This window comes from Passer domesticus, chromosome 4, assembly GCF_036417665.1.
Source record: "Passer domesticus isolate bPasDom1 chromosome 4, bPasDom1.hap1, whole genome shotgun sequence".
NCBI classification, from domain to species: Eukaryota; Metazoa; Chordata; class Aves; order Passeriformes; family Passeridae; genus Passer; species Passer domesticus.
In genome coordinates this window covers 13,174,717-13,201,528 of record NC_087477.1, presented here as the reverse complement: position 1 = coordinate 13,201,528, position 26,812 = coordinate 13,174,717, and the positions used below count along the sequence as shown (strand labels likewise).

At 41.3% G+C, this 26,812-nt stretch overlaps 1 protein-coding gene and 1 long non-coding RNA gene across 19 annotated transcripts in view; both read right to left on the bottom strand.

Annotated features, from left to right (window-relative positions):
• The window catches only part of LOC135298490 (uncharacterized), a 39,070-nt gene extending 12,452 nt beyond the window's left edge, over positions 1–26,618 (bottom strand). The window contains exon 1 of the long non-coding RNA XR_010360506.1: positions 24,990–26,618. This is a non-coding gene — a long non-coding RNA (uncharacterized LOC135298490). The remainder of the gene's footprint in view (positions 1–24,989) is intronic.
• Positions 1–26,812, bottom strand: part of CAMK2D (calcium/calmodulin dependent protein kinase II delta) — a 121,492-nt gene that overhangs the window by 91,823 nt on the left and 2,857 nt on the right. The gene's annotated exons all lie outside the window — the stretch shown is intronic.

The window sequence follows — 26,812 nt, the reverse complement described above, 5'->3', positions numbered from 1 at the left end:
TCAAATTCCGTTACTACCAACAATAAAACTTCTGTGAACAAAACTGGGTCTTTATTTTTATTTTTGTCTGCCAAGAACACCCTCCGTGCAACTGCCTCCTTGCAACACAAGGAATCGGGCCACTGCTGATGCACACAAGAAATCACAGAGTAGGAGTTCTGAACATAATTTCCTGCAGTAAAAGCAGGAGTGAAAAGCATCAGAGAGGCATTACTGCCCCTTGAAATAGCATTTTTGATTAACATGCCACATTCAAATCTGACTAATATTAATCAAATTACCCTCACCAACCTCAGACGTGCTCAGAGTGAGTTACAAAGCCCAAATTTCCCCTGGAGCAATCTAAGTGGTGAACCACTAAGAACAGTTATCCTTTCATGTTTTAAATACTGAAAGGTGAGATCAGCTCCACACAGATGTGATTTTAAATGCAACCTCTTTCAATTCCCCATTCTGAATACACCACTTGAAAAAAGACCCACTCATAGCTGTCTGCAATTAGCAAATAATGCTTCTCACCAGCTGACCACGTGAAGTGAGCACAGGGATGTGCAGCACGTCCCAGACGAAGCAGAGCATGGCTGGCTGGCTCCGTGTCCCAGGCGTGCTCACGAGTGCTGATCAAACACTAGCAGGAAGCCAGGCACATCACATGGCTGTGCCTCATTCCACTCGTGTGCCTCACAGCTGCTGGAGTCAGCCACTCTTCCCTTCCCAAGAACTCTGCTCCACACGTGCAGGGAAAACTTCCTGCACTGCCCCAGGACCCACCCACCTCCTGTGACTCAGCCCTACAGACGCAGACAGAGGGAAGCACATATGGACCCTCGCCTGGAGGTGCTTTACTCTACAAACATGGGCAAGCAGATGAGAGGGAAAAAGCAGAGAATGGTGAAAAAAATGCACAGAGACTTGTAAGACAAAGCATGTCTGGCAGAAAAATTGCAGGAAGACCAGCTTGCCCCTCCAGCTCCAAGAAGCAAGAGCAGCAGTTCTGATGCAAGGCCACAGACCCCAGCAAGCAGCTCCACTGGTCCTGCACAGCTCAATCAAGGGAGAGCTTTCCCTGGTCTCCTGAACATCTCCCTTTCCTGCTGGTACACATGGCTACGGAACACTTAGAAGACCAGACAGATTTTAGAAATTCCTGAAGTTAGAGTACAGAGTGAAACCATCTCAGGGCTCCATCACATCAACTGTGCTTTCCAGATATTAGCCAAAGGTGCAGAGACCCCCAACAGATCCTCACTTCTGTTACTGAGAACTGAGTTTAATCATGTGGGAAAAGCACCCATATGGATATTCAGGATTATGTTTCAATATTAGAGGAGAAGCAACTGGAGACATTTTGGGAAGTCAGGCCTTAAATGAAAACCTCTTATGCATCAGATTCTACTTGATCTGAAAGCATTGCTTCTAATAAAACAAAAGCTAGTGACTAAATACATTCCTAGTTTTGTATGACTGGTGAGCTCAGAAGACAGTTGACAAAAACAGTCCCAGAGTTCTCCTAAGAGATTAATGATCAGCTCTAAGCAATCAAATCCAACAATTATTTATAGACTAATCCAAATGCTTGACAGCATTCCTCCACCAGGATGTTCAATTACTTCAATATCAGGTGCTTGATTCCTTTCAGTAAATGTACAGTAAATTAAATTTGTAATGCTGTGGTATCAAACCCAGTTAAATTCTCGAGTATATTCATTCTTCAAGTACCACCCTCTCCAAAGGTGCTGTCACACCTGAATTATCATGCTAGTGTTTCTCAAAGGTTTTTACTCATGTTACTCTTCTAGGTGTCATTGCCTTTGCACAGCTCCTCTTCCTCCCTTCCCATACCTCACGCTAAGCAAGAGAAGGTAGTTTGCAACATTTACAACCAAGGTGATCTCAGCTGTTTCCCAGCAAGGAAGAAGAAGGGATCCATTCTTCAGATCCTCCACAACTGACTCCTAATAGCGCCGCAGCAAGCGTCGGGACAGCCAACCCGCAGACTGCTGCCAGCAGCATCACATCTTCCAGGTGTACCTCAGCTGTCAGCTGCCTTGCACAGTGACAGATTAGCATCAAGCAGAAACTTCCTGTGTCACATTTGCAACGCCAAAGCTTTTTTCTCAAATAAAAAAATTAACACCACCAGCAAATTTACGACCAGGTGTGACCTGAAGGTCTTGAGCTGAAATATGAAACAAGACTATTCAGCATGTGAATTGCTGAGCACACCTTGCATGCTGTCATTTCATAAAGCAACACTCTCTTTCAGTAATTTATTAACTTCATTTCAGAAAGAGAGGCGAAAATAACTGTTCTTGATTGCCTTGGGAATGATACATCTTGAAACATCAGTAATTCCACTACTAAATATTGTTAATTCATAGCATCTGTTAAAAAGTTCCCTTACAAGAGGCAGTGTGACACAAGTAATCTATCAGAGGTGTGAGAAAGATTAAACAGCAAACTGGCACAACCACAAGCTATCAATTATCAACAGCAACTCTGCTATTTATACCTGGAAGCCCTGCTACAGAAGATGAGACTGTTTTCTTTGATGCCATGCAATATTATCTCAAAAAAACTAAAAAATTAACTGCTAAATAGGGATGAGGGAGAACCACACCTAGGAGCTGCAAAGAGAAGTAACTACAGATTAAAAAAGAACTTCTCTGCTAACAAAAGTGTGATAGATCCAAGTGCTGTGCAACACTGGCACTGACCTCCTCTGCAGAGCAGGCCCATGGAAAGCACTAAGTGGAAACAGGGAGTTTTGAACAGAGTTAGGCCAAGCAGCATCCAACACACTGACATTTTCCAGACAAAAGCCACAGAGTCATAAAAAGCTCTCATTTCTCACTGCATAAAAGACCTGCTGTTCTGACTGCACAGTTCAATCCTTGGCCTGAAGCAGCCACGATCTGACTGATCTGCATTCATTTTATTCCTTAGGAGAATGTCCAGGAAGCTTTGTTTGACATCCAGCAACAACATCTGCAGAAGGGACACTGAGCAGAAGACAAGTATGTAGCTGCTACCTGTGCTCACTGCCAAGGGCCAAGAGCTGCCTTCCTTTTGGGAAGCCCTCTTCAACTCCTACAGGAAAAAAAAAACCCACTACTGATCCTCTTGGCATTATCTAAGGATATTTTCAGGCTCTTTTCATCATTTCAATCACTAACATGAACTAATGGGAGAATTGAAAACAATTATTTGTTATTTGGATTAAATCTAGTTTGGCAACTAGCAGAATAATATTCTGACCTGCTCTGAGGTAAGGAATCCTTGATCCAAAAGGAAAGAAATTCTATATAACTTGGTAAATGGAGTAATTTCCTGTTCTTTTCTCTGTCCAGAATAATGAATGCAAGAATAAACTGGTCTCAAGCTGAAGTTCTCCAGCTGTTCAAGTGTGCTCAGCTCACCTGAACATTCCTCCACAGTTCTGCACTTCCACCTACAACCTGTCCAAGTTCCACAGAACTGACCCATCTTTGCTCACATTCTTACTCACTTAAATGCTCTGGTGTGTACACACCACTAGAAATAATGTCTTAAATACTTTTTGCTGACATTTGATTCTCTGGGCTCACTTACTCCATCTAAACAGAGTTGAAACATTTATGACTTCCAAGACCACAAAACTATTTTCCTCAACTATTTTATGAGGTAATAACTTCAGGAATTTTTAGGGCTATTGTTTAGGAGGTTCATAAGTTTTCTCCACCAAGCTAACCAGTGTTATTGGAAGTGAAAAGAGCAACTGGACACCAAAGAGCAGCCTGTATGTCAAAACATGCCTGCAGCTCATTCCTGTGCACAACTGGTTCAAGCTGCTGCCTCCTGCCAGCATCCAGCTGCAATACAGAAACTGCATTACCTCTGCATGCAGCAGTTCTGAGATAAGGGAGGGAATCAACTCCAGTACCAAAATTGGAATTCTTGTGCAAGCTTTCAGCCATGCAGCCTCTGCACTTACATTTTTATGATAACACGATTTCCTTTGTTTAAATAATGCAAAGTCGAGGTTTTTGTTAATTTGGCAACCCTCATGCAAAACCATTGCCTGGAATCCACTGAACCCACTGCACCAATCAGTATTTGCCTTCCTTACAGCATTAGTACTCCTAGTGGATGAAGCCAAATGATCCATGGTTTGATTACACAATGCCAATTGACTGTGAAGTAGGTATGGAACCAGACATTGTTAAACATTCCTTCTCTTCAGCATTCCAAACCTATCAGGAGACTCCCAAAAGCAGACAAGTTTGGGCACCTTTGGCACTGTGCCAGCGTTTTTACCATTGGATCCCATGTTTGCTGCACATAAACAGGAGACTACCATGCTGCCTTTCAGATCCCAGTGTAAGTGAAACAGCTGCAAAACCTCCAATTTAATAGCTCTGCATAATGCAACATCACCAACTTAAACAAATGAGTACTTAAAATTCACATCAATTTAATTCTGCAAGTAATTTATCCGGACAGCACTTTATTCATGTCCCCACTTGACATGTTCACAGCTATTTTAAATACAAACAAGCTCAGAGAAAACACATGGTAGTATTGTTTGCTTTGACGTTGTTAAGCAACGAGAAGTTTACCAGGTTTCCACCACCAATTAATTGTTCATTTTAACTTAGCAGTGCACAAGATCAATGGGTCAAATCCTCAAACAGTTTAAGGCTCGCCATGTCAGGCTTAGTTGACTCTACCAAAGACAGCTCTGGTAACTCCCACAGGGAAGACGAAAACAAAGAAAACAAGAAAGCCCTGCAGTGCGAAGAGATTTCCTGCATTTGTACTCCAGGTTTTTCAGTGGAGAAGAAACATGGTCCCAGACCAATTTAAGCTCTTGCACTGCAGGAATCCATCGGCAGACGCCACGGGAAGCATCAGGAGCCCGTGTGAATCACCCATGCTGTGCTCTGCCAACGCCAGGGCAGAGCACACATGGCAGAAATCCCTTCCCAGCCCCCATCTCTATATATAACACACCAGGAGAGCTCAGGGCAGCAAAGCAGGAACCAGGGCTTGTTTGCTTTCACAGGAACCCGTTGCACCAACTTATCAGTAAACACAGAGCAGTCCACAGAGCTCATAGCCACATTTTCTCTTGACTTTCCTAAAAGACTACAAGGAATTCATAGGACATCTTGAGTTGGAAGGGACCCAAAAAGATCAGCGAGCTACCCAAAGCCTTGAAACATCCTGAGTGAGCTACAGTGCTCAGCATGCAGAAAGACAGCCGAGCTACTGGCCAGGTGCAACACGTCAGTGACGTGAATTCATTGTTTCATGCTTCAAGCGTAAAATTAAAAATAATTACTCTTCCCCCTTGAAGTATTTGTTTAGAGGGTGATAATGTGAGATATCAACAATCTCTCACAGAAGATTTCAAGCCCAGTGCTTCACTTACTGCAAAAAACATGTGTAACTATAATATGCTCATCTCTTAAATCCCATCTTCTATCCCCCAAGCCCCACTTTTATTTTCATCACTACTGCACTACCTCAGGAACTTTCATCTCCAATTTCTTCCAGCAAAGAGAATTCCAAACTACAGCCTGGCAGTTTGCTTAATGGGCTGGATACCATATAGATTACACTTCTATTTCAAGATACATTTTTAATTGCCCACTCGTATCTCAATTTAACATATCTGCAGTTAAGGGTCATGTGTCAATATCTCTGCTTACAGATTAAATTAGATAGTTCAAAAGCTTTAATGGGATGTGGAAGTGATTCCAGACTGAACAAAATTGTCCATTGATCAATAGAAATGAAATTGGGCTCCTTTATTTCTTTTCTAATGATTCCAAAAATATGAAATAAAAATCTGAATTCTATAATATAAAAATAAAATCTGTATTCTGATAGCAATTAACCACAGCACATCCATGTAGCATAAAAGTTTCCATGTAGTATCTGGTTATTTGTGAACTTCAGCATATCAGAGGGCTCCAGAGGATGATCACAGGAAGGCCACATTTGGCTTTCAGTGCACTGGGCAAGCCTAACTTTGGCCTTGGCAGCCCAAAAGCTCCCCGACCATTCCTTGTATAAATGTTTCATCAGCTAGACCTGTTTTTGGAAATTATACTCCATGGGCTTTACAAACCCTTCTGATAGCCCATTAAGGTTATCAGCCCATGACAGGCACCATCCTTTCTCCAAATGTGACATGAAGAGTGAAGGGAGGGAGCAAAGGAGGGATATGAGAGAGGAGAAGAATAATATCAAAAGCAAATACTTCAAATCTGGACTCAACTGAAGACAACTGAAGTAATGAAAGTACAGGATTGGATTGTGCATGTCACCCAACAATTCAGACCAGGCTGAACATGAAGGACTTCCACAGCAAAAAAGCATTCCAAGAGCTGCCAACCAGAAGTGTCCTAAAGAGCAAGTTAACCTTTGATCAGCAAAGCTGTGTCTAACTCACGTTCTCTCCCTGTTAAAATTCTTTGGCTCTTCAGATGACTCCAGAGATTAGCACATTAGTAAGCAGCCAGCCGAGGGAACATGCTGAGAAACATTCTCATTACAGCCTGAATACTCGCTAAGGCAGCTCAGTGCAGAAAAGCACATCATGAACATACACGCAAAAGGGGAAAAAAATCCTACAAACTCCAGCCCACCTCTAAGCTGCAAGGATTTTTGTCGTTCACTTATTTTCTACTAATCATGTGATCTCATCAATCTGGTTGCTAGCTGTCGAACAGTTGCTAGCGCTGAATCCATGTGGCAGCAGTAGGATAAAAAGGCCTCCGAAGTGGAAATTTAATTTACTCAAATTTAAAAAGGAAATCTTCTGGTAGAGAACCTGTAAAAAAGGAAAAGCCTACAAAGCCACATCAATCATTCAGCTATAGTGAATATAGTGGCAATGTTCCATAACTGGATCTCAGAATCACATAGTTAAATACTTACACTGAAAAATTAAAAGTATTTACATTCCTTTCAGTATAAATATTGAATAATGTACTACTCCTCTGCTCTGCTTAATTAAGTTTATTTTATGTTTAGCTGGTGCTTCTTTATGACCTATAAACATAACCTGTCCAAGGGGAAGGGAGGGAAGGTAATCACTAGCTTGGAATGAAGGACAGCCTTAGCAGAAATATTATGCAGTTCCTTCATTAAGTAAAACATCTTCATTAATATCCAGAAGAATATTAATCCAAAAATACAGCAGGGAGTTTAAAAGGGGTCAGGACCTCATTCTGTCTGGGCAGAAGAGAATGTTCCTTCTCAGAAGAATCTTCAGTTCCTCCATGGTACGTGATAACCACAGCGCTTCCCATTCACCTTCCGCTGTGAGCACTTCACCAAGGTTTTGATTCACAATGTGGGCAAAAGGCATCCAAGTGTCTTGAGCAAGTTCCTCAATTGTCACTTTTTCTCTAGATGAACTCTTAATTTTTGGGTTGCAATTTTGGGTTTGTCTTTTTCCCCTCGGCAAAGGGGAACCCCTTTCTTCCCCTTCCACAAGGGGAGAGCTTGTTCAGCACATTTCATCGCACTTTGAAATTTGCAAAATTTTTCAAATCTCTTAATATCTTGACTTGTTCAGAAAAAGATTCTATTTAACCTAAATATCCCCAAATAAGCTTTTCTATCTGAACCATGTAAAAATTTATGAAGTTAGCAAGGTACTTGTCCTTGTCCAGAGATATTCATTTACAAGTATAAAGCACACAGAATTATTTCATCCAAACTCATGAGCCATTCCTAGAGATTATGCTATTGCACAGTGACTTTCTGTCATTCCAAGAGAAATAACTGAGACAAAGGCTGCTTCTTGGACAGTCAAAAGCTTCATAAACCATCTGCATACTGTCACTGTAAAAGCACATCAAGTGATTTACCGGGTGGCACTACCAAAGCCTTTCTTACATTAATGCTTTTAAACCAATTTCAGTAGCAATAATGTTTTTGCTCTGGGCAAAAAGACAAGGCATGTTTCCTACTTTTGCCAGAAAGGTAAGAGCAGTTAGGAAACACTTATTTCAAACAGCCTAATATTAATGGCTTAGCAAGTTCTTTAAGAAGAGTTTAAGCACAGAAATAACAACTCTCCACAGATTTATACAAGTGTGCAGTAACTAGCTTACAGGCACACTTAAGTGTGGAAAGAAAAGCAGTCTGAATATTTCACGTAGAAATGCCCGTAAGCTACGTGAGAGAGACTTTTCCATGAAAAGTGATAATTTCTGCTTTCCAGTTAAGGAGCCTTTTCAGAGATCCTTGTTAGCTTTTCCATGTACTTCTTACTGGCCATTTGAAAAGCCTAACTGGATTTGAAGGCCCAGTCATCTTCTCAAAGAGTTTCTTGTGAAGAGATGATATACATAAACATATGCCAGGTAATTATAGCAGAAAAACATCCTTTCCATTACAGTCTGCCTCCTAGAATGAATGGGATCCTGTGAGCAATTCTGTGCTGCACAAGGTCATCTTCCATTTCTTGAAGGTTGATTCCGCAGTGTCACAGCAAAGTACCAGAAGGGAAGAGAAACAGCTATTATGGCTTCACAGCTTTCCAACAAGGGAGTGAAAAAAACCACACTCTCTTTCCAACCTCGCCTCTTCTATTTGCTCTTTTCTTCTGCTGCATATTCACAAGCCACCTCTGCCCCATGTAGACTGTAGAAATGTAGGAAGAGGGGTGAAAAAAGCCCTGAGGGCCACTGCTCGCAAGAAACAAATATTCCTTATGAATGGAATTCTAAATGAACGCCTTCCAAAATTTCAAGACTCAATAGCTGAATTTCCTTAGCAAACGAGCCTGCAGAAGCCTATACAGAAGTCCACCTCAGCCCAGTAAGATGAAGGCATGTGTTGTTAATGTCTCACCTATAAATATCCCAGAGGAAGAGCTGTGAAGGAGAAGGCCTGTGCAGAGCAGCTAAGGAGCTTACCAGACAGAGACAATCCCTCTCAGGAACAAGCACAGGCACAGGGAAAGGTGCAGAGGCAGTACAAGGCCTGTCTTTCCCAGGGAACACGAGGCACATGCAGCAGTAGCTGTGAGCCCTGGAGCCACGGCAGCACCGTGTGTCAGACAGCCATGAGCAGGAGCTCAGTTTGTCTGTCCCTGCAGGACACTCCCTTCACCACCAGCAGCTGCAGCCCCTCCACATCTCCTCGCACACAGCATCCAGCATCCCAGGCAGATGCACAGCTCCTTACTCCAACAAGGATTTTGCAGCAGTTAGGCTGTACATTATTCCCCAGTGCTCAAGAAAAATTCTGTCAGAAATGATATTGTTTCAAGAACACTGGAGAGGCTTTATGGTCACAGGATCCAAGTCATTTTAAACACCCTATGCCAAATCTGAACCAAGTGAGAGTAAAAACCTAAAAAGCCTTTCACCTTCCCACCTGTTAAAAACATATTTCATATTTCTAGCGTCAGTTTCTCCAGGCTTTTTCACAGATAATGATCAAATAATAATAATAATGATCAAATAATAATAATAATAATGATCAAAGCATTTCGTCATGAGCCTTAAGATGTCAAATATTGCTCTCAGCTATTTTCAGTCAACTATAAGCAAAAAAATTATTCTGCTTAAATAATGTTTTATTGTGGCATATGAATATAAAGACTAATATGCAATGCAGGCTACACAGCATTTGACACCAGTAGAAATTATTTTCTGGAGATAAAAATACGTTCAAATCAGTTGGGTTTGAAACACCTTAGAGGAAGGCAAAAGCCTACATTTTCCTTCTGTCTGTCACTTAAACTCAGTGATGCTGATCCCAAACAAGACATTGTGACCTCAGCCCTTACAAATTTTTTTATGCATTTTACATAACAGTGCTTAGAAGCTTATAGGGACTGTCTTGCTTGTGCCACATCAGCAGCAAGAGCAAATATTGCTCATTGCATCACTGGAGAAGGCCCTTAACATGATTATACCTGAAGCTGCAGAAGCTGTAAGAGGCAGGCAAAGTGAAAGCAAGGTGCCAAGCATCCACAGCTTGCTTGGTATTCCATTAAACACTACACAACCCTTAAATCTCTCAGACTACTTTCCCAGAGCTACCTGCAAAGAATTCCTCCGCTCTAAACCCCAGAGAGGCAAAAAGTGAGACAGAAACTTAAGAGGAAAATGATTGAATCAAACCAATAACCAGTTTGCAGCTTGCACAGTTCACACTGCAGGAGGTAGAAAGGACTGCCTTTTTTTAAGATCCAGGGACAGAAATCTGATTTCACGTGGGTTTTCAATTAAGGGCCACATTCTGCTAAGAAATTTAATACTACTGTAGAAAATAGTAGCTGTTCAGTTCTACCTCTAATAAATTGCACATTAGCTTTCCTTGCCTCTGGATTTCTATAGTAAACAAAACCAGCACCCATCATGTCAAAATTACCCCAATAATTGATCCTTGTGCTATAAACAGACAGAGATACATAAAACATCACATTTCAGATTAACCAAGCCACCAAGTGGCTTTACCTGCCCAGTCCATGGCATACACTAATCACCTGGGCTACCAGCACACAGGGGTTTGGGTAGAACCAGGCAATCACCGAGCCAAGCAAGATGATCCCTGTTCTGAGTTAGAAACAGATTTGGAATGATCATTTAGCATTAAGGTACAACCAGTGCCATGGATTATTCACAGGCTACAAGTCACGTAATTATGTTGAATCAGGATATAAAGCTTCCTAAGTGACATAGTTCCACCACCTTCAATTTGATTTTTAACATTATGCAATATCAGATTTCATTAACAGTAAAAGTACTACCACTGAAGCGAGGGGTAGAATGACAGTGTGTATCTTTTTGTTTAAGTAACCCTTCCTCCCAAGCCAGTACCAACCATCCCATTTGACACAGGACATGTCTCTCTTATGAGTGTTAAAGGTGAGAATAAATTAACCCTGGTTCTTTACTTTAAAATTATAATTCCCCACTGGAATGCTCTGCACAAATCATTAATCAAATAGCCTGGTAGCACATACTTCAAAATCTAAACCCCAGTACAGTTCAAGAAGTAGCAAGTGTATAGTAATTTGTAGTTGGAGATAAACGAGATTTTTGTGGAGAACTGTCACTCAGGACAATTATTTTAAATTGTATTAATACATCAAATAAATCAGATCTTTCATTTCAAATCTACCAACATGACCTCAAGAATAAAAACATAAACCCAAACACTAAACTTCCACCTAAGAGAGCAGCACTTACACTAAAAAAGCAGACATCTGAGATTTAATCGAAGAATATCCCTGATAAAAAGGGATTACACTGACAAAAAGTTCTCTCCAAGGAAAAGCCAACTGACTTATAAAGACGTGTAGTGAAGTGGATACAAGATCCAGTCAAAACCTCCACAGCAACTACTGAGTCATGGAAGCACACTGCAGGTACTACGTAAAGCTGTCACACAGGTGATGTATTTACCACGGGACTTTCTGCCAAGCCCACTGGTACAGCTGTTCTCACACGTCGCACAAAGACGATCCCAGCAGCCAGACAAACCTGTTGAAAATTTTCCCCACAGCCCTTGCTAGAATCAGCACAAAGGCCTGGGACAGTTCAAGTTCCCTCCATCAGGCTTCACACTGCCTGGCTGAGCGGCAGCATTACTGCACAGACACCAAATGTTTGACATGCTCTGCAATTTTCCTATCGGCTCCAGTGCTCATGGGATAAAGCCCTGACACTACTTCCAGGGTCACTTGCTGGGGGGCATCTCTCCACATCAGCAAACACACAGGTAATTTTCACAGCTACAACCAAGCTTTTTGAGAGGGATGGAAATTGCTATTTTACAGACTGTCATCTGTCAGAATTACAGTGCAGGTCTCACCCTCGTGTTCTGACCAATTTAAACTCTCCTTGGATTCAGCCAAGCTGGTCAAGGGCTCACCCTGAGAATCCTATGCTCGATTTAACACAGGCTGCAGCATTACAGACACCTACACAGAATTACTGACACCATTTCAACCATTTGCTCATTTCTTCAAAGACAAGAGACAACTCAATTCAGCCCCCTACACCACAAGTTCTTATCACTTTCCCAGGGGCAATTCTTTGGCTCGTGACTTAGCTCCTGTTTTTCAAGGGGAGTCATGGCATAAGTATACAAGACTGAAAAACATAATATGCTATTTAGAAAAAAAAAAAAAATCAGAAATTAAAAGTTGAAGGAAACTCTTGGTTTGAGGGAAACTCTTTTATTGCAATTTCTTTGGCAGAGGGTGCAAGAGGCACCTGCCATCTCAACAGCACTGCCTCCCCATCTGTCCTTGGCACTACAGTTGTACAAATCCAACAGTTTCCCAAGCTATTCTTTCAAGTTAATGCTGTTGAGATGATGAATCAGAAAACCACAGATCAGAGGAGGAATTAGGTGCCATTCTGATCACACAAGGGCCCAAGACAAAGGCAGTAGTGAGCGTTGGTCCTGACACTGGTGACAAATGCAGCAGAGACCTGTCACCACAGGACACAGCTACTGCCCTACCTTTGGCTCCGACAGACACAGGGGATTAGGCTGAGGCTTAAAATACAAAGATCAGATAAAGCAGAGTTCATTGTGGATTCTTCTCAGATCCCCACCTTGCCGTGCTCCCAAAGCTTCACAGGGTTTTGCTATGGGTGATCATGAGGGCATTAAAAGCAGCTCTTACCAAGCTGTGCACTCTTCAGCTTTTTAACCACCACCTCTGCAGCAGAGGAAGATGTAACTACAGCTTCTGAATTATTTGTCATTTTCAATCTGTTATCGCCAAACTGTTACCATGACGTGTCATTTTTGAAAACACTGAAAACTTTCATTTTAGACCTCTTTAGCAGTAAGGGTAGGTTTTTTATCCTTTTGTTGACAATAGGAAAACCAGTGACATTCAGGTAGTGACAAAAGATGCACATCCAACAAATGAAAAAAATGATTTTTCACTTTTTTTTTTTGTTCAACCTACAAGCACTGTCAAAGGGTTTCAGATTCTTCAATAAGTTGTTTCATCCTACTCAAAATAAAAAACCCAAGCTGATGAAAGCAGGTAATATAACCACAGCTAATTATTGAGGCCTTTGCACAGTTAACTATAAAGCTAAACTTTCCCACCGTCTTTAAAAATTGTTTTTCCCCTTTTATAAGCAACCTTTGCCAATTTCCAAGTCAATTAAAGGAAGAACATTACAAGCACTCAAACCAACTCAGAGAACTTGATGACAGGTTTGACAACATTGCTCACTCCTGCGCAGCCGCTCATTTTTATATTAGGCAATAAAGCTTAGTCATTAAGGAAAACTTCAGGCACATTTGCGATGCTTGTCACTCAACAATCCCCCACAGAATATCAATGTATTTAATGAGAAGCAGGCTGCAGCAGTGGCACAGCATTTTATTGAGCTGTTTCATAAAAAGTCCTATGAAAATATGGAGAATCTTCCCACACTCCTAAGGTATCCTTGTAAATAGGCAATTAGAAGTTAACTATACTGCAAAGTCTTACTCTGCTTGACATCCCCATGCAAGACCAAGCTACACCTTCACAGTTTACTACTGAATACTCTTAGCAGCAAACCTAGCTCTTATGCTAGAGGGACAGGATAAGAGGATGCCAGGATAATATTTTCATTTCTTGATAAGGCAAAACTACCCACAAAAAACAGGTTAAAAAGCCATCACATTTTTCCCATAAGATAATCAGTTTTTTTGACCTTCCAGTTTTTCATCCTTGAAAATAATCATGAAGTCTCCTCTCCTGGTACTCATGAAACTCTCTGCCATACCTATGCTTCTTTTTCTCCTCTTCTCTACCTGGCAGGGAGTCCATGCTCAGACAAGGAGCCTCTGTTACATCAAGAGACCCCAGCTGATGTCCCACATACTATTTTTACATTATCACAGATAGGTTATAACTGAAATTCAGAAAGCTGAACTAAAGCTGAAGCAGAATGGACTTCTGGTAGGTGTGGGTAAATGTTACCATAAAAATGAGTGACCTTCAAAAATTGCTTAAACACTTAAAATACTTTGGTCAAAACATATACCTCAATTGAACACGTCCAAAACCTAAACATGTTCTATTCAAAACGGTATGCATTTTAAGAGGATTTTCTAACTTTTTAACTAACTACAAGAACTTATTTTACACTGAGTATTCACATAACAGAAAACAAAAACAAGCATATTTCAAGCAAAAGGGTCAACATGAAAGAGACAGAGTTTAAAACCCATTGCCTGTAATGAGGTCAGGGAGACCCCATCTCAGAGCCGGCATGTAGCAACTGCAAAAGAGAAACAGGCAAAACCCACCAAAACAAACAAACCAACCCAACAAACCTACACAAGCCACTCAGATGTCATTTTATAAACCTTCTCAAGCATCAGACTGAGAACAACAGTTCTCAAAACAGCAGTTCTTTAACACCTTAACGAAACTGGTGGAGAAAGTGTACATGAGGAACATACACGAATGGCACAGACATGGACATCATCACATCCCTCCATTATCCCACCTGAAGTTGCTAAGGATGCAGGTACCAGACTAAACAGGATCAGGTTACAGCAGTGGCACAAAATTATTGCCCACGAGTGGCATTTCCCCAGTGCTGCAAAATAAAGCACATGAGCTTAAACATCCTCTACAGAGGCTCTCAGACCAAGTCTATATGCACAACTTTTGGATGGCTCTTTCACACCTCCTTTGCTGGGCAAAGAAAAAATCAGTTTCTTAAAAACATGGAAGGACAGGGAAATCCTTCAAAAACAATTATCAAATGCAAACTCCTGTTTTCTGTGCACCTGAGCATGCGAGTCCAGAAGCAGATTTAGTCTGTGAGAACCAAAACTCACAGTGATAATTTGATATAACACATATCATGGTATCATTAAAAAAGTTCTGGCTAACATTAGTAGTAACATTGCCAAAGGAGCTGGTAATCTCTGCTTCGTAAGAAAATGATTTGGGTTTTGACCTCTTATTTTGGAGCCACTACAAGTAATTCAGGTAAGTGTCATACATGTCATTCTGACACTGAATTTACATAACAATTTAGGGGAAATTGTAAAAACACTCTTCCAATCACCTTTGGGATGATTCATTAACTCTGTGCTATGAAATACAGATGCAGGCAGGTGAACCTCAGGTATCTGAGATTTGTCACGTTACTAAGATTTGAGAGGAATGCCATTGCAGCATTAGGTACATGGTTCTGTTCTCACTCCCATAATCTCATTTTTTATCTAGAACTTGCATGGTCTGATGAATACTAAAGGGATGCCAAGAACATCCATCTCGTTCTACTGACGTTTGCTGTTTAAGTCCGACAATATGAGTATTAACTTGGTATGACTGCAGAAGTCCGAGGCACTGCTAATTCTGAGTTAGCACAGATGTGTTTCACACCTCCAGTTTGGATTTCAATACTGCAAATAAGCTGTTATCTTTTTTTCCCCCCCCTTTCTGTAAAACTAACTCTTGTAACGTGTCCTACAAGGGAACACTGCTCTCCTTGTGGAGATCTTTCCTTCTTGCCTGAGGATGATCCAAGTCAGACAGGGTGCAGGGAGAATCTCAACCAAAACACTTTACTAAAAATAATTGGAGGTTTTTTGTTGCTCTGGTTTATAATCTCTGCAGCATCAGTTTTTCATTACTCATTATTAAGCTTCAGTCAAACCAACATCAAGGGACATGTTTGCCCTTTAAAAAGTTTAAATCAGTCAATCAACCTAAATATTGAAAAGAGTAAGGAACTTAATACTCCTCTAATTTAAATACATATCTTCCATATTTATAAAAAAACTTCTCAATCTTGAAAAAAAAGTTTATGCCAAACAAGCAAAGCAAGTACCTTTATGGGGAACTTTTGTGTTTACTATTAATAAAAATTTTTAATTCAAAACCTATTTTATGTAATTTTTAATAAACATGTCTATTCTTTGTGTAGGAAAGAAAACCTGACAGATGCAAACCCAGATGCTGATCTCATGAGTACTCATACATGCATAGCTCAGCATGTTACTTGTCACATTTGTTATTGCTCAATACCCAACCACTGCTGGTTTGTGCAAAATCACCTCATTTTCAAGGTTAGATTGTAGACTTGATATAATTCAATTAACTTTTTTGCTGAAAAAGACCCAAAGAACATTCCCCACGTTCAAGCCTTTAAACCTGGGCCAGGCAGCATCTGAGTGCTCTTACAGAACCCCTCCCACCAGCACAGCCCTGGTACCTACCACAGTTTCCTCACAAAATGTACAAACAAACCACAGCTCAGGGCACTGGGAGCTTGTGCATTTTCCCTGCTCAGGAAGTTTCTGCTGTCCACTATCATAGCTTTATGGAACATTAGCTGCCTATAAGCTGCAGCCTGAGAAACATGAAGAAAAAGGATCTCTAACATGGGGAAAAAAAAAAAAAAAGCCACCATGCAAAGCAGCAGGGAAAACTCTCAAAATCTCCATTGAGCTGGTTAGGCATTTTTCCACACTGTGTCTTATTGACTGAACCAGTCAACAACAATTAGTAACATTTTGAAAGTGTTTCAGTTTATTTAGCGTGTGAATCAATAGAACTTTAAACAAAGAACTAGGCTGCCCTTAGTGCACTTGTACAATTTTCTGTTTCTTTAGCCACTTTGTTGACTAGATGAGCATCTGTGGTTGCAGGGACAAGTCAACACTCAACAGAAAGTATTCCTAATTTAGCTTTGTTTCATGGAGCTATTTTCACAGCAGTTTCCACTCGACCTTCCACAGAGGCGACAGTAACAGCAGGCTATAGAAAGCTACTGTGTCAAGAACTGCACAACATCGGTGTGATGGAAAGAAATGGGTTTGGACTGAGGTCTCAATATGCATCATCTGAGAAACTCCACTAAAAAACCCTGCAGCTACCTACATCTTTGCATATCAGTTACTGCTTGGGTACAGCAAGTCCTCTAAAACAGCACTCCAGGGAATTTTTCCAGACACAGATCAAAGCCTCCTGCAAGGCTCCAATGTTTAGGATGCAGAAACAAAGAAAATGAGGCAACTGGGAATGAGTAAAAATGGAGATTACCACACTAGCTTTGAAATTGGTCAACAACTGGTAAAAGAGGTGACAGGAAACCTAGTGATGAATGGCAAAGCTGAAGTGAAATTACTAAATGAGTTCCTCCAGTATCAGCCTCAGAACCAGCCAAATGAATCTGTAAATAAACACTGGAATTCACCAAGCCACACCCTCCCATAAAGACACCAGTGATACTAAAGATACTCAGATGACCTCCCCCAGTGTTGTTTTTTCCTGGTTAATTCCAATTCCCCGCTCCAAACATCCACATATAAATATGTAAATTAGCTTTTAGGATGCATAAGAAGAATGGCCATAATAATGGCAAATCTGTCATACAGGAGAAAGCTAAGTGAAGATGGGTGTTACATAAAATACTGAGAATAAGATTGTCCTTGATAAACACACTGATGAAAGATGAAGCCTTCTCTGAAGGACAGCCCAGGCACAGAGAACAAATGCTGTCCATGACTAAATTTGGGCTGTAAATCAGAAAAGTCTTTGAAGTAAAAGAAGGCAGCACTAAATTCTGTCTTCAATACAGCAAAAATAACCAACCCATTCACCTCCCCAGTTAATTTTAAGATAGAGCTTGATTGCTGAATCACATTATTTATTCTGTTGAAGGACTCAAATTTACCTTAAATACACTTGAATTTCATTTCCTAATTTTCACTGAAGGTCAGTTCCAGGTGCTAAATGCTCAGATGTTCTCTTACCCTGCAGCAGTCCAACAGCAGATAGAGGTGATTTGGAAGTGGAAAGGTTCCATGTCACTAGACCTGGTTTTCCTGTTCCATGTAACAAGGAGCAGACCACTGACAACCAAAGCATGACTCTGACCTTGACTTTCCTGTTAGTTTTGGTAGAGGACAAATCCTTATCCCTGAAAACAATCTAAGCAAGAAGACAGTTTGCAACAGAGGAATCAACCATATTTCAAGGTGATGGAGGTGAATCAATACTATTTAAAGGACAAAAACCCCCATTTTTTTCAAAATATTTTGCACTTTCAGGAGTCTAAATGTTGGGATGTAACAGCTGCGAGATTTACACGGCTACAAGAACAGACTCTGACCAAACGATAACTATTTTGAAAAGTTTATTATATTCCACTACATTGAAAGTTAAAAAAATCTGCACCTATTAAAGACTTAAAATACACATAATTTGTGAATCCTGGTCCTCTTCCTTTGGGTTTCCTCAAAGCATCTCCGAGCATCCCACCATGAGCTGTGTCACCAATCGGGTCCCCAAAGCACCTGTAACACCAAACACAGCTCCAAGCAGAGGAGGTGGACCACAAATAAGCAGCTTCTGATATGGGAAAACTAAACTCATTACATGCTTTGATTAACATGGCAATGAAAGCAATTTATTACTTCATTTAGAGAGACAAATCATGTTTAACACAAATAAACAAAAACTCAAAGACACTAATTCCTGCCCTCATTACAAGTAAAGTAACTCTAAGTTAATAGATCATTTAGCATTAATCACTTTCCCACAGCAAACAAGCTGGCTGGCCACGCACAGGCTGTGCCAGAGCTTCTGCATCCCACATGTGCACACACACGGAGCACTGAGCCAGTGGCAGCTTTTTCCTCTTCCTTCCCCCCAAGAATGCAATGGCCATGAAAGACCATGGAGTGCTACAGGTATAAAAAGGGCTTTGAGAGTTCTTCCATCCAGGACCAGTACACACCTCCCTATAAATCTTACACTTCCCCCACACTGACTACCAGGAGGCTCTGACTAAAAGAGGGAAAACTCAAAAGGTTTCCAACATGCAAAAGTTTACTGAGTATCAATGATGAATATCATCAAAGCACCATGAAAAGATACAAAAATGTTACAGAAAACCTGTTTTTTCCCCTTCCCCCTTCGGAGCAGTGATACTAAAAATTCCTTAAAAAGGAGGGGTTTTATGCCACAACCAGCAAGGCATTAGTCCCATGAGCATTTATTAGTGCAACCCTAATCACAAATTCCTAGCTGTCCGTGCTGCACAATGCAAGGAGAAGGAAGCTACCGTGCACCCAAGGGGGATTTATTTTAGAAGCAGCAGACTCAGTATAAAAAGCACCAAGACGAGCTTTTCATTTGTATAACTACAGCATACAATAAATAATGGGAAAATGTAGTTCTTGAAGGTTTCTGCACTGATCCTTACTTGCATCTTGGAGACACAATGTTAGTGACAACTTCCTATAAAAAAGGTGTAAAGCAGGTCTCCAAGCATGTTTTAATAACTGAAGTTCAGCAGCACCTGGAGCTGCCCTGAGGGAAACCAAAGGTCACCTGCCCTACAGAACAAAATCCTCCCTGCAAAGCAGCACCACAGCAGCAGCAGTCTGTCCATGTTATAACTGCATACAGCTCTTCACTTGTTGCACGATATGAGTAACATCACCCAAATGAATACGGTTTCAAGAGAAATCTCTGCATTTGGCAAGTACTTATTCTAATGAGCAGTAGCCCATTAAAGCCATTCCTACAAGAAATTTCCCAAACCAGAATCACACCTAAGCAGTAGATTGAAAACTGCTATGCAACACAAATAACCTGAAGGCCTCTCTTGACTCACTAAATCACAAACCTGCCTCTCCAAGAGGTTATAATTTAAATGAAAGCTAAGCCTTGGCAAATCCTATCAGATTGTCAAATATGGATTTTATGTAGGAACCCCATCTGTTTGTGTAGCTACATGAATATGCAACACGACTGTTGCTGCAACACTTGCATTCACTTTGCAGAAAACTTACAAGTAAGCAGTTCCCAACTACAATTATATCAGGAACAAAGTTCTGAAAACACAGGCAGTAAATTGCTGCCCACAAATATCAGCTTTGAGGCTCCAAGTTTGCTTTTCTCTCCCCCACGTGCTGAGATGACCAAACTTGACTGCAGAGGTGTGCTACCCTTTGCAGTGGCACGGGGGCTTGTCAGTGCTCCCAGCCGGGCAGGGTGCACCGCTGCCGGAGCGCAGGGCCCGGGGCGGGAGCGACGCCTGCTCTGCGCCGCGGGAGCCAGCAGTGCCGGGAGCGCGGAGCAAATGAATTACCCCTCTCCGGGCGAGGCCACGGCCAGCTGCAGGCCGCGGGGCTCACGGCTTGTTCCGCAGGGCTAAACCTGCCTGCAGAGCACACACACAACCCACAGCTAGCTCTGCACATTCCTCAACACACATCTGTCCAAAATACTGCAGCTGCTCACTCAAGCCAGCAAACACTCAGTTGATATTTTTTAGAAATTATTATTATTATATAGATTCTGAAGTTTGTAATTGTGCACATCTAAAGGTGGGTTTTAGTCAAGCTCTCTGTCCAGTGGAAGGTGACCACAACCCTGCTTTCCACAGCAGTGCCAATGGCAGAGTCAAAACTGCTGCACAGTAAAAAAACCAACTCCCTGGAGAGCACACGCAGGGCAGCAGGAGAGACTGTCCAAGCAAGAGCCCAAAATGACTGAATTGGCTGTAAATGAGCAGGAGAAAGCCCACAGCCAGCTGTGAACATATACAAGCATTCTCTACATTCAAGTTGAAAGTGACTGCCAAACCTAAATTAATTCTGGTTTTATGGATGCCAGCTGTCTTGGAAAGCATCACCAGGATTTTAACTTTATACATTTAGCAGTGATAAATTCTTGGTTACTGGCAAAAAAAAAAATTTCAAGCCTCTCATGACAAGATAAAATGCTTCATCTCAACCAGCAAATATCCACAGCATCACATTTCTAATTATTAAAATCTACCTTGATACTTTTAAGGGATTTGTGTTAGTTTGCTTTTTTTTTAATTAAGCCTGCATGTTTGTATCTCAAATTTTGCTGTGAAATACTTACAAAGTATTGACAAAAGGTCAGAAATTCATGCAACAGAAGCTCCCTCAAACCACCACATAGACCAAGTTCCTTTCTACCAAATACAACTCATTTAAACCAATAACTGCACAAACATCTCTGTAATATTTTGCTCAGCACATTACCTATAATTTTCTAGACTGAAAAACCTCATTAGAAAAAGCACATATATGCTGTAGCACCATTTACCCTTCTCAACTCCCACTAAAGAAGCTCCATCAGGCATAAGACACCCATGCAAATTTACAAAAGTTGCCACTCCCTGGCTTTTCTGACAGCTCCTGCTTCTGTCCAGTAGCACCCAGAAGGACAGATTCAAGAGGAAATCAGTAACTCCTCAGTACAGCAGAATATACCCAGCAGCTTCTGATGAGATGCCACAGAAGTTATCAGGGCTGCAAAGCCTAAAAGTGAGTTCTGTGGAACAAACAACTCCAATGAATTTCAGAACAAGCTGACAACAATCCAGAAAACTACACTGAGTAACAGCACAACTGTCTCCCTCGAAGAAAACACCAGCCCCATGTCACACAAATTCTCTACCCTCCCTGATACCATGCTCAGGACATTTCTTATAACACAAGGATTAAATGGATGAGGAGTTTGCACAAACATGCACTGCAAGATGTACACAAGCTCAATACATCCAAGGAATAAACAGACAGATTGGACTCCTGTGCCTCTCCACAACAGAGCAGATGTTTCTTCAAATTCAAAGCACAATTATTTTTAATAAGGAATCAAACAGACGAGCTGCCACTGTTAAGGTTTTGTTTTCTAGTAACCTTTTCCAAAGCACAGAGGTATTTATGTTTCTCACATAATTTCCCAAACCCCCCACAACATCCTCACAAAGCATTTGACAAATGAGCAATATATGTGCACAAAGGAGGAAGCTGGACATATCAAACACCCCGGCCTACATTTCTCAGGAGGTCAAATGAAGGACAGACACATGAAAAACACTATTTTGGCAGTAAAGGCATTTGCAAATCAAAACATTTCACTGACTTTTATTCCAGGCTTCTAGATCAGACATTTCTCAATTATATGAAAAAAAAAAATAGATTCAAACCCCAAACCAGACTGTGAAGTCAATAGAAGTGTGAATAAACATAGCAGAGATGGCTTCACATACCCCAATCACAACCTGAGAAGGTGCATTAATGTTTAGCATTTGGATCAACACATGCCTACATATGGCAGGATTTCCACATTTCAATTCCACTGTTTAGTTAGGTTTTGAAATTGGGTTTCTGAGGGGTTGGTCTGTGCCTAATTCTCAGTCCTTCCAGGAACAAGTGTATTTCTACTTGGCTGTCAATGAGGTCAAAGCCAAGTCACAAACACCTGAGCTGGCCTGTGGTTTCCCAAAAAATCAATGTTTTCTATGTATGGTATTATGTGCAAACAAACAGAACCAATCTACAATAAATGCAAAGTGTTGACCATTGTGTTAGTCTCCTTACTTGTGTATTTGACCCAAACCTTTCATTCAGAAGTACCATTTGAACATAGCAAAACATTCTCCCTCGGACCAGGAGGAACAGCACACATCCCTATTTCAGTATCAGGATGCTCAGCAAAGGTATTCTGTTTGTATCCTCCCCTGCATCTTAAGTTCTCCCTTCTCTCCCAATAGAAGCAATTCCCCAAGTGGAGCTGTTCAAGCGTGCAGTGAAGTCTTCACTTTGAAGAAGAGAACACACAGTACAAGAGCAGGAATCAGTGCTATAATGTGTAACTTCTGACAGAAAATGGCTGGAGACAGTAGCCAAATAAGTCCCCAATAATCCCCTTTCATATGCATTTCCCACATGCATTTTCCGCTCTTCCCTAATGAGCTTGCTGAAACTGAGCTGTCAGATGATGCAAACACCTTTTTACACTTCATGCCTTTCTAGAGAAATTCTGGTCACAATGGAGAGAGTAAATAACTCTTTAGCAAAAAAACTCCAGAAGTGACATTATTGAAATCAACACAGCATTTATTATGAATAATTTAACTATGAACCGCCAGGACATTTCATTTCAAATCTAGTTTAACTGTTAGAATAAATTATTACCAACCAACACACATCACAGAGTTTCAAAGTCCTCATTCTCAGTGCTATTTGAAAGCTCTTCAGGGCTTCGCTAACACCAAAACAGAATAAATGCCAACACCAAAACAGAATTAAAAGCTCCAAACCTTCACAAAACAGAGCACATAACCAAAAATCCCTTTTGAGGTTTTTTTTTGGATCACACTCTTCTCTCCCTATTACCCTGAATTGTCTGAACGGAGTCAATTTCAACAGAACCAGTAGCCTGCTAAATTACAGTAATTTGCAATTAAACAAATACTTGCAGATAAACATTCAAATGAGCGTGTTGTGTTACAACCGATGTCAAACTGAAAAGAATGCCGTGACTAAACTGAACACAAACATTGACCACAAACTAAAAAAGGGTGACTGCATGTTAGCAGGTGAGCCTTGTTACATACTATAGAAAAACAGCTTTAAAACACTCTTAATGACAAGTAATTAACCAGAGAAAAAAGACTACAGCAAGACGTGGAAGAAAACCACTGAAATTCCAAGCTTCAATCTTGTCCGCACAAAGACAGAATCTGCCTCACTGACAACTAAACGCCCTGAAGGACAGTCCTGTCTGTGTGGGAGTAACGTCACGTGTGCGTAAGAACAGAATTTAGCTTTAAAAATACATGTGTTGTAATAAACTGGCACAGGTAAATGTGTGCTTCAGAGATTAACATCTTGAGCTAGATTAGAAAGAATTATTTTCTCCTCCTATGGAGCACTGGAAGCCTTATTAGAGCTTGCCTTCCTGTGCAACATCTGGCATGCACTGACACAAGCCACCTGACTAAAGTTAGTCTAGTGACACATCAAAAACATTTATCTCTGTGTCATGAAAAGCTGGACTGAAAAATACTACCTTATATACACTTCCCATTTCATTCATCTCCCTAATGTATTTTAAATCAGTTCAGGGATCACGAGGTGCCCTACTTGGAGGGCTTCAGATGCTGAAACACTCTTGCCACAGCCCAATTACTCAAGAGTGCACAGAACACTGCTCCCAAGGGTGGGGTTTGCAGCCTGCGCACCCATCGGAGCTGCCTGCAGGTGAGTGTCACTGCTCCAGTCCCTCTGGCTGTGCCATGCACCTGCAGGCACAAACTCCCAGAAAAAACAAACAGTAGAAATACTGAAAAATATTTGGGAAGCTTCCTGCTAAGAAGGAATATACCTCCAAGGCTTGAAGCTAATGGAATGGCTGATCCCTGAAAGCTCACGAGAGCTCTTGAGGGAGCAGCAATAACCTCCAGCTGACTCTCACGTTACACGCTCATAAAGAAAGCACTGGTAGTCCTGCTGGCAGAGGTGGGCCCAGCTTGGGCACGAGCTCCCCAGAAAAGAAAAGGGACTGGGACATCCTCCTCCTCCCACATACAGACACCACCACACTGCACCAAAGGCACCGGAAACCGTCAGTAGGAGTTACTAGCGATACGTACACCCAGTGGAAATCTGTGAATACTTTTTCATGTATGATCAGAAAAGCAAGTTCTTACCTAATGTTTTTTAGGAAAACAGAAAACAAGGGCTAAACCTACTAAGAAAATGGGTTTATTTGTATGATATCAATTTGGATCAAAGCTAGACGACTCTCAAAAGAGAAGGAAAAAGACAGATAATGGCAAAACAAAACAGACAATCTGCTTGTTATTTGGTATTTGGAACAGACAGGGGAAAAGTAAAGTCATTTCACTGAAGTTCACTTTCATCTGCATGACTTTCTACACAAGAAAAACAACACAGACAAGGCCAAGCCCTTACTGAATAGTGAGGAAATCCCAAAGACTTCATCAGATGAAACCATACAGAACCCAGAACCAGCAAACAAACATTCTTCACTTTATTCTTGGTTTCCTGTATGCTTGTTCATCCCTACATTTAATTTTAGAAGGGTAAGGTCGCAGCATGTGCCACAGCACACGGCACAGACGAGAGGGCCACGATACACAGAGCATCACCACAGAGCATTAGAAGGCCTCACCCCATGCACAGTAACACCATACCTCATGAGAAAGCTTCAGAGGTCTGCTCATACACAGTAACATCATACCGCTTCAGAAGGCTGCAGGCATCTGCTCCTCTTGTTCCTCAGCCCAGCCTTTTACACCCTCCTGTCCATGCACTGCCCCTGAGTGCCCTCTGCTCCCCTGGGGACTGGTCAGTGCCCCTGGGCACTCCTGGCTCCTTACCTTCAATGCTGTTCACCTGCCTGGCACGGCTGCAGCCCACTGGGGATGAGGCTCCAGCCCCACTCCCAGTTACCACAGCCTGTGTGCCTAGAGGGTAACACACCTTTCTATGCCTTTCCTTATTGACAATCAGCAGCAAAATCACCTTGTGCAAGAACATAACCTATTGATACAAAACCAGCTGTGGATATTCTAGTAGTTTAGACTCCAGCTGACTTAGAAAACAAGTAGATCAAAACTCTGAAGAGCACCTTAAGAAGACTTGAAAAGGAGAATATATGTAACTGTAACAAGCAAAAGCATTTTTGCTATACTGAAATAGATTCAAATTGCAAATGTTTATTACTTCTGTTACTAAAATCAGAAAAACGTGGAATTGGAATTATGAGAGGAACTGTCCATCAACTTGAAAGCACCACAGTTCCCTCTGCTAGAACAGGGGACACATCTTCCTTTTCCCCTCCAAATTCCAGCCAAAGCTCATGCCTCTGCACAAAGGCAATGTGGCTGAAATTTCCCTGTAACCATACAAGGAAACTGAGGGGAACACAACTTTGTTGGCATTAGCTGGTGACCAGATCAGATTTAGAAAGACTGCTAAAGTAAGAATTTGGAAAACTCTTCAATAACATTTAGGCTGAGATGAAGAGGGGAAGAAAAGATAATTACTGCTCTGACTGGGCTGAAGCCATTTAAATAATTTCTAATTTCAAAACTACTTTAAGGAAGTTTCATTTAGTCTTGAAAGTCTTGATTCCTCCATATCATACACTGAAACTGCTCTCATCCAGCGTGGGAAGCCAAAAGGCCCAAATCTGACATTTGACTTAAAAAGCTTGAAGGGAAGCAAGCCCCAGACAAGGAACACATTTCCAAGCCAAGAGGACACGTTTGCCCTTAACTCTGCTCACAGATGAAGCTGCCCCAATGATTTACACTGGAATGGGTATTTCAGTAGGTCTGACACAGAAGTGAGCTGCTACCTCCTCATGCAGCATTCAGATGGAGTAGAACAAAACGTAGCTCAAAAAGCAGCACTTGATTATTAAACTCCATCCCCAACAGCAGCCAGGAGAAAGCATCACAGTTTGAGGCTTTTTCAGGTTTAAGTTTTTTTTGCACCACAAGTGCCATTCAAGTGCACCTTTCAGCAATTAAAAAATTGCCTCAGGAGAATATAAAGATTTCTCCAAGAAGCTCGCTCTTCAGAAACTACTTAGTAGATTTCCAAGTGCTAAAACCCAAACCAACCTCCACAAAAAACAGCCCAGCAAGTAAAAATCTGCAATAAGTTTTGAGATGTCTGAAAACAGAGATGGAAAGGCATTCCCTGCATTCACAGACAGGCACTACGCATGTTCTGATTTGCAAGGATATTCCACAGCTCAGCTGTGGAGTGTAACCTCTTCCCTTATGGGTTGAACCCACAGAAAACTCTGTATCAAATTTACCTCATTCCATTGTATGAGCAAAATTCTCCCAAATGTGCTTCCACTCCTTAACAGAGCACACCAAGGACCAACTTGGTCCTACATGAACAAAGTACAAAAATTACAGCTTGAAATACAGTGCAATCCAAACGATGAGTAATTAGAAAGACAGTTTTCCCTCATTTAGCCTAGCATTCCAGGATTTAC